The following is a 9,841-nucleotide window of genomic DNA, read 5'->3' on the forward strand; positions in this document are numbered from 1 at the left end:
CCGAACTGAAGTCTAACACATGAGACGGATCGCTGTGATATTTCTGAAGCATAGAAACATGGAATACCGGATGAACTGCAGAGAGACTAGGTGGTAGCGCAAGTCTGTAAGCCACCTCTCCAACTCTTTCAAGAATCTCAAAAGGACCAATATACCTAGGGCTCAACTTGCCCTTCTTCCCGAACCTCATCACACCCTTCATAGGCAAAACCCGGAGCAATACCCGCTTGCCAACCATGAATTGCAACATCACGAACCTTTCGATATACATAACTCTTCTATATGGATTGGGTTGTACGAAGTCGATCCTGAATCAACTTAACCTTATCCAAGGCATCCTAAACCAAGTCTGTACCCAATAGTCTAGCCTCGCCCGGTTCGAACCAACCCACTGGAGACCGGCACCGCCTACCATACAAAGCCTCATACGGAGTCATCTGAATGCTTGATTGGTAACTGTTGTTGTAAGCAAACTCTGCAAGTGGTAAGAACTGATCCCAAGCACCCCCAAAATATATCACACACGTACGAAGCATATCCTTCAGTATCTAAATAATGCGTTCAGACTGCCAGTCTGTCTGAGAGTGAAATGTTGTACTCAATTCTACCCGAGTACCCAACTCACGTTGTACTGCCCTCCAAAACTGTGAGGTAAACTGTGTACCCCGGTCAGAGATGATAGATACCGGTACACCGTGAAGTTTGACAATCTCGCGAATATATACCTGAGCCAGCTGCTCTGAAGAGTAAGTAGTAATCACATGAATGAAATGAGCTGATATGGTCAGCCTATCCACAATCACCCAAATTGCATCAAACTTCCGCTGAGTCCGTGGGAGCCCAACAACGAAATCCATAGTGATCCGCTCCCATTTCCATTCTGGAATCTCTAACTCCTGAAGTAATCCACCTGGTCGCTGATGCTCATATTTCACCTATTGACAATTTAAACACCGAGATACATACCCCACTATGTCTTTCTTCATCCGCCTCTACCAATAGTGTCGTCTCAAGTCCTGACACATCTTTGCAACACCCAGATGAATGGAGTACCGCGAACTGTGAGCCTCCTAGAGAATCAACTCATGTAAACCGTCCATATTAGGCACACATAGCCTGCCCTGCATCCGTAATACATCATCATCTCCAATAGTAACTTCCTTGGCATCACCGTGCTGAACTGTATCCTTAAGGACAAGTAGATGGGGGTCATCTTATTGACGTTCCCTGATACGATCATAAAGAGAAGACTGAGAAACCACGCAAGCCAAAACTCGACTCGGCTCGAAAACATCCAGTCTAACAAACTGGTTGGCCAAGGCCTGAACATCCAAGGCTAAAGGCCTCTATGCTACCGGTAAATATGTTAAGCTACCCAAACTCTCCGCCTTACGACTCAAGGCATCGGCCACCACATTGGCCTTCCTAGGATGATAGAGAATGGTGATATCATAATCCTTAAGCAACTCCAACCATCTCCGATGCCGCAAATTAAGATCCTTCTGTTTAAACAAATGTTGCAGACTACGGTGATCGGTGTAGATCTCATAATGGACACCGTACAAATAATGCCGCCAAATTTTTAAGGCATGAACAATAGCTGCTAACTCCAGGTCATATACAGGATAATTCTTCTCATGCACCTTTAATTATCTAGACGCATACGCAATTACCCTACCGTCTTGCATCAATACTACGCCGAGACCAATACGCGATGCGTCATAATACACAGTATAAGATCCTGTACCTATAGGTAGTACCTATAGGTAATACCAATACTGGGGTTGTAGTCAAAGCTGTCTTAAGCTTTTGGAAGCTCTCCTCACATTCCTCGGTCTACTTGAACAGAGCACCCTTCTGGGTCAATTTGGTCATAGATGCAGCAATAGAAGAGAAACCCTTTACAAATCAGCGATAATACCTAGCCAAACCAAGGAAACTCCGGATTTTCGTAGCTGAGGACGGTCTGGACCAACTTTGCACTACTTCAATCTTTTTTGGATCTACCTTGATCCCCTCGCATGAAACTATATGACCCAAAAATCCCATTGAATCAAGCAAGAAGTCACACTTTGAAAATTTTGCATATAACTTCCTTTCTCTCAAAATTTGAAGCACAGTCCTCAGGTGTTGTTCATGATCTTCCCGACTCCAGGAATACATTAGAATGTCGTCAATAAACACAATGACGAATTCATTAAGTGCATAAATATTGTTGGGGCGTTAGTCAGCCCAAAAGACATCACAAGGAACTTGTAATGATTATACCGAGTCCTGAAAGCAGTCTTCGGGATATCTGGCTCCCGAATATTCAATTGATGATAGCCTGAACGTAAGTCGATCTTAGAGAATACTCTGGCACCCTAAAGCTGATCAAATAGGTCATCAATACGTGGCAATGGATACCTATTCTTCGCGGTAACCTTGTTCAGCTGGCGGTAATCAATACACATCCGCAATCATACTTCTTCTTTACAAATAAGACAGGAGCACCCCAAGGCGATACACTGGGCTGAATGAAACCCTTTATCAAGCAAATCCTGTAACTGTTCTTTTAATTCTTTCAACTCTGCTGGGGCCATATGGTATGGTGGAATAGAAATGGGCTGAGTGACCGATAACAAATCAATGCCAAAGTCAACATCCCTGTCTGGTGGCATACCCGGAAGATCCGCTGAAAATACATCAGGAAAATCCCTTACTACAGGAGCTGACTCTACAGTAGGAGTATCAATACTAACATCTCTCACATAGGCGAGATACGCATCATACCCCTTCTCAACCATTCGTTGAGCTCTAAGAAATGAAACAACCCTGCTAGGAACATGATCTGAGGTACCTCTCCACTCTAACCACGGTAGACCTGGCATAGCCAATGTCACCGTCTTGGCGTAACAATCAAGAATAGCGTGATAGGGCGACAACCAGTCCATGCCCAAAATAATATCGAAATCCATCATACTGAGAAATAATAAATCAGCTCTGGTCTCAAAACCATTGATAACAATTAAACACGACCGATACACACGGTCCACAGTAATAGATTCACCCATGGGTGTAGATATATAAACAGAAGAACTCAAGGAATCACGTGATACGCCCAAATACAGGGCAAAATAAGATGACACATAAGAATAAGTAGAGCCTGGATCAAATAAGACTGACGCATCTCTATGACAGACCGGAATAATACATGTGATAACATAATCGGATGCAACAACATCTGTCCTAGCAGGAAGGGCATAATATCTGGCATGGCCTCTCCCTCTAGGGCGACCTCTACCTGCCCGACCTCCACCTCTAGCTGGATGTGCAGGTGGAGTGGCAACTGGTGCAGTAATCATGGCTTGAAAAGCCTGACGACCCTGTGGAATAAGTGGGGCCTGAGAAATCTGTGGAGGTGCACCCCTCCTAAGTATGGGCAATCCCTCATGATATGACGAGTGTCACCACACTCAAAACAAGCCCTCGGAGGACGTGGATGCTAGGACTGGCTCGGGCCTGATCGACTAGACTTTTCGCTGAAAGCACCCCGTATAAGAGGTACAGAAGACACTGGTGGTGCATAATATGGAACCTGAGGTTTGGGAGTAGTCGGAATAACACTGGAAGCTAGAAGTGCTGAATGAATAGGACGGCTCACATAACCTCTACCATGACGGGCTGCAACTGGGGCACGAGAATTATTATATGTTCCAGAATCTCGGGGTCTCTTAGCTTCCCTCTCTTCCCTCTCCCGAGTTCGCATACCTTCCAATCTCCTAGCAATTGACACCACCTGTTAGTATGTGATTTCCATCTCTAGCTCTCGGGCTATACTGTATCTGATACTAGGGTGAAGACCCTCAATAAATCTGTGAACCCACTCTCGAACAGTAGCAACTAAGGCTGGTGCATGCCTAGCCAAATCACTGAATCAAACCGCATACTCTGACATGGTCATAGAAACCTGGCGCAACTGCTCAAACTCTGCTCACCATGCATCCCTAAGACTCTAAGGAACATACTCCCTTAAGAACATATCCGAAAATTGAGTCCAAGTGAGTGAAGATGCCTCAACGGGACTATCTAACTCATATGCCCGCCGCCACTGGTAGGCTGCTCCTCTAAACTGGAATGCCGTGAAAGAAACCCCAATAGAATCCACAATACCCATAGTACGAAGGATACGGTGACATTCCTCCAAAAAACCCTGAGCATCCTCTGAAGCTAAACCGCTAAAAGTGGGAGGGTGGTACTTCTTATACCTCTCGAGCCTGAGCTGCTCCCCCTCTAAAACTGTTGTCCTAATCTCAGGCCGAACTGGGACAACTGGCTGCACTGGTATAACATCTGGGGCATGGTCAACTTGGCCCGTAGTTCTAGAGTACGGGCGGCGGGAGTCTGTGCTCCTCCCCTAGCCTGAGATGTGGCAGGAGCAAGTAGAATTAGCCCTGCCTGAGCTAGAGTGCCAAACATGCTCAAAAACTGGCAAGAGTCTCCTGAAGTGCAAGAGTAGTAACAGGCGTCTCAGGTGTCTGTTCTCCAACTGGAGCTACTGGTGGCTCTGGTGCAGCAGCTCGTGCAGATACTCTGGCTGCACCATGTGGTCTTCCTCGGCCTCTGTCCCGACCCCGGACTCTTGCGGCTCTAACAGCGGGTGCGGGTGTCTGATCATCAGATCCAGTTGTGCGTGTCCTCACCATCTGTGAGAGAATAGAAAGATAATTGCTTAGAACTTTGAAATCAACAAAGGCGCACGATAAGGAATCAAATAAGTGAATATTTCCTAACAGTTCCATAGCCTCTCGAAGATAAGTACAGACGTATCTGTACCGATCCGCAAGACTCTACTAAACCTGCTTGTGACTCATAACACCTATGAACCTAGTGCTCCGATACCAACTTGTCACGACCCAAAAATCCCTCTATAAGAGGTCGTGATGGCACCTAGTATCTAAGACTAGGTAAGCCTATCAATGCGGAATAATCATAAATATTTGAAATAAATAAACTACAATTCAAATAATTATATTTCCCAAAAACCAATAGAAATAAGTCACAAGTTTCTAAAAATTTATTCTCAATGTTTCTATGTATCAAGGTCTAAATAAAAATAAGGAAGCAACATAAAAATGATAGAAGGGGACTCCGGAGTCTGCGGACGCTAGCAGATATACCTCGAAGTCTCCGTGCGCAGGTAACTCACTGACGTCTAGACTGGTAAGATATACCTGGATCTGCACAAAAAGATGTGCAGAAGCGTAGTATGAGTACACCACAGCGGTACCCAGTAAGTGCCAAGCCTAACCTCTGTAGAGTAGTGACGAGGTCAGGTCAGGCCCTACTGGAGAATAGATAATGACATGAAAAAATGTTTAAACAATTTAATAAGATAAAATGATTATGGAAATGAATCAAATAGTATGTCACATTTAATGACACCAAATAATTGCAAATAATGTCTGGTGGAATCAAAACAGAATTCCTTTCAACTTTATGAAAATCACAACAATTAATCGAAGACAACTATGGCCATAAATCAATATCAACAAGGCCACTACCGAGGTACTGCCTCGTAGTCCCAAATCATAAATAAATTCACAATATCTCATTTTCTTATCTCACCGCGGGAAATTTCACAATTTATTTTAAAGAAAATATTTTTTTCGAAAATAGCATCCCACGTTTTAGCCATCCTTATCACACCACATGATTTCTAGTAGCCTCCTCTACTAGCCACACGCATCAAGTCACCCTTATCTCACCGCATGCATTTCAATACCCAGACTTTATACCACCGCATGCATATCAATATCACAATATATCACAATTTGCACCTCAAGTGCCCAATATTTCAATTTTCCAAAATAAATCAACAACAATATTTCTCAATAATAAAGAGCTCATGGGTCATGCCAAAATAATCCAACAATAATATTTTTCTACAATAAAGAGCTCACGGCTCCATCACAATGAGTACCAAAAATCTTACGAAAATATTCAGGAATAAATAATTCAGGAAAATAATATTTCAAAATCTTTAATACATTGCTTCAATATCAAATTTAAAAATGTCAAATACTTAATATTACTAATATTTAATTTAAATAAAATTAACCTTCAAATAATGCACAGTATAAAAGAAACCAAGTTTCAATTAAACATGTAAAACAATTAGCAGGAAAAGGTCAAACAAATTTAAAGTATATATCTCAGATCAATGATGAAGAATATAACAAGATAAAATAATTTAATAAACGCGCAACAGTGATCTACACAATTTAAAAATATAGTTTTTCACATTTAGCTCGTGTACATGACTTTCAATACATTTCAATAATCACATCAATACCAATCCTAGGGGAAATTTTTCCAACACAAGGTTAAACAAGTCACTTACCTCGACTTGCTTCAATTTAACCAAGTAGTACGCTTTTTACTCAATTTTTCGATTCTGGTCGACTCGTATCTAGTCATAATTAATTCAATACAGTCAACAAAAATTATAGAATCAATTCCATAAGAAAATACTATATTTTTCAGTAAAAATCCGAAATTAACTAAAAAATGGCCCGTGGGGCCCACGTCTCGGAACTCGACAAAAGTTACAAAATCCGAAAGCTCATTCAACCACGAGTCTAACCATACCAATTTTATCAAAATCCGACCCCAACTTGACCCTCAAAGCTTCAAATCTTATTTTCAAATCCCTAAGTTCCAACCCCCGATTTATACCTCAAAAACATGTAATCTAGTCGGATTATTTGATGATAATCCAATATTATGGAGTAGAAATGATCACAAGGAACTTACCTCAAGTTTTCCCGTGAAAACCTTGCTCAAAATTGCCCAACCCGAGCTTGAAATGCCCAAAAAATGGCAAAAGCTCGGAACCCCTCTATTTTTGTACTGTCCAGGGATTTTCGCATCTGCGGCAACTTGGCCGCTTCTGCGCCAACCGCATGTGCGGAAAAAGTCCCGCATCTGCGCCTTTGCCCGCATCTGCGTGCCTGGTTGCGCTCCTGTGCAGGCTGCTTCTACGCGTGTCCCTATGCATCTGCGCTCACGCAGGTGCGAAATTTCTCTCGCACCTGCGATAGAATTTCCGCATGTGCCAATGCAGCAGAGGGCAGAAACTTCAGCCATTTCTTCTAAGTCCAAATTTGATTCGTTAACCATCCGAAACTTACCTGAGGCCCCCGGGACCTCAACCAAATGTACCAACAAGTCCTAAAACATCATACGAACTTAGTCGAGCCTTCAAATCACATCCAACTACACTAAAACACGAATCACACATAGATTCAAGCCTAATGAACTTTGAAAATTCTAATTTCTACAAATGACTCTGGAACCTATCAAATCACGTCTGATTTTTTTTTGATTTTGCGCACAAGTCATAAATGACATAACAAAGGTACTCAAATTTTCAGAATCAGATTTCGACCCCAATATCAAAAAGTCAACCCCTCGGTCAAACTCCCCAAAAATTTAACTTTCGGCATTTCAAGCCTAATTCCACTATGGACTTCCAAATAAAATTCCGATCATGCTCCTAAGTCCAAAATCACCATACGGAGCTGTTGGAATCATCAAAAAATCTATTTCGGGGTCGTTTGCACATAATTCGATATCCGGTCACTATTTGAACTTAAACTTTTAATTTTTTTATCAAAATTCTATATCTCGGGCTAGAGACCTCGGAATTTGATTTCGAACATACGCCCAAGTCCCAATTCACGATACGGACCTACCAGAACTGTCAAAATACTTATCCGAGTCCTTTTACTTAAAATGTTGACCAAAGTCAACTCAATTGAGTTTTAAAGCTCTAATTCATATTTTAATTCATTTTTTTCACATACAAACTTTTTAGTAAATTTTACGGACTACGCACACAAGTCGAGAAATGATAAATAGTTCTTTTCTAGGTCTTAGAATGCAGAATTAATTATTAAATTTAAAGATGACATTTTGGGTCATCACAATTCCAATTGACGTGAATCTTGCACTTGCAAAGAACAAAGGCCAAAACATATCACAATTGGATTATGTTCGTGTGCTGGGATGTTTAATGTATATCATGAATTGTACTCGATCAGATATAGCTTGTGCTATAAGTAAATTGAGTCGATACACGAGTAATCCAGGTCAATCTCTTTGGATGAGGATGAAACGAGTTTTGGGATATTTAAAACATACCCAAGACTTTGCTTTGCACTACAGTAGTTATTCTGCGTTGATTGAGGGATATTGTCATGCAAATTGAATCACCGGTTCAACTGATTCTAAGTCCACAAGTGGATATGTATTCACTATTGGTGGAGGGGAGGTATCTTGGAAGTCGTCTAATTGCCCGCTCTACAATGAAGGCTGAATTTATAGCCTTAGATAAAGCCGGTGAAGAAGTTGAATGGATCCGAAATTTCTTGGAAGATATTCCATTTTGGCCCAAACCGTTGGCACCAATATGCATACATTGCGATAGTCAAGCACCAGTTGGAAGGGCTTGGAGCGTTAAGTATAACGGTAAATCTCGTCATATACGATGAAGACATAAAACTGTTAGGCAGCTACTCTCTAGGGGGATTATCACAATTGACTACGTAAAGTCAAGCGGCAATGTGTCAGATCCACTTACAAAAGGCCTAACTAGAGAGGTAGTTGAAAAATCACCGAGAGGAATGGGACTCTGGCAGAGGACAAGTCATTATGACGGTAACTCTACCTAAAAGACTAGAGATCCCAAGATATAGGTTCAAGGAGATCAAATAAAGTCATTAATGACGGTTCAACATTGTCAACTAAATTTTTTGTTCCATTCTTGTGATGAGACAATGTTCAGTACCAAGGATAAATCATTAAGCCTTTTTAATGTTTTCTAAATTTGATACGGGGTATATCAAAAAGTGTATATACGGGATGATACGTTTAGGAATTACCTATGTAAGTGAGAAGTGTTAGCCGCTTTAATGAGAATTTTGCAAGGTTAGTTCTCTACGCACTTATGAAACCAGGCGGTGTTCATGGCTCAAACGAACACAACAATGAGAACCAAAGACGGTTAAGGGCTGGTTGTGTGACTTATGGTTGTCTAGGTATACACCAAAGTTTGACGGTTCAAAGATATCAAATCTACCGATTGATCGAGTATATCCGATATAAGTTCACTACGGAAAGTTCAAAGAGAAACCTACTTATCGAGATGCGATTAATCCTTGCTTGTAAATCACACAATTTTTCATGCATATTTTCGTGATATAGTCATTCCCCATTCATGTGGGGGATTGTTGGGTTTAAGCTTCTTAGATCTTAAAAGAGGGTGAATGGGAAATGGAGGGAAAAATAAAATTTTGATTTTCCCTCCTTAACAAAGGGACATTGTCCCATATTGGAGGAGGAAAAGACTTTTGATGAATATATATACAATTGCTCTTCTTCTAGCTCTTAAAGAGTTAAAAAAATGCAAGCCTTGCGCCGTCGTCGCTCACTCGACTTCGGATTTGGTCAAATGATCGATCGATTGATTAGTTTTTTGGACCAAATTTATTTGTTAATATTATGATTAACGTAATATTATTTTAATCCAAATTAGTCGTTCAGATTTGGATTTGGATTTGGTCAAATGATCGATCGATTGATTAATTTTTGGACCAAATTTATTTGTTAATATTAAGATTAACGTAATATTATTTTAATCCAAATTATCCGTTCTTGTAACGGTAAATTAATTTTCCTCTGCATTTTGATTTTTCGTTTTATTTTGCATAAATAGCCATTTACGTAATGGTCATTTTACGTGAACATTCATAACAAACATTCTGAAGAGTTGCACCTCTTCGTTTAAACTCAACATGTA

This window comes from Nicotiana tomentosiformis, chromosome 7, assembly GCF_000390325.3.
Source record: "Nicotiana tomentosiformis chromosome 7, ASM39032v3, whole genome shotgun sequence".
Classification (NCBI taxonomy): Eukaryota; Viridiplantae; Streptophyta; class Magnoliopsida; order Solanales; family Solanaceae; genus Nicotiana; species Nicotiana tomentosiformis.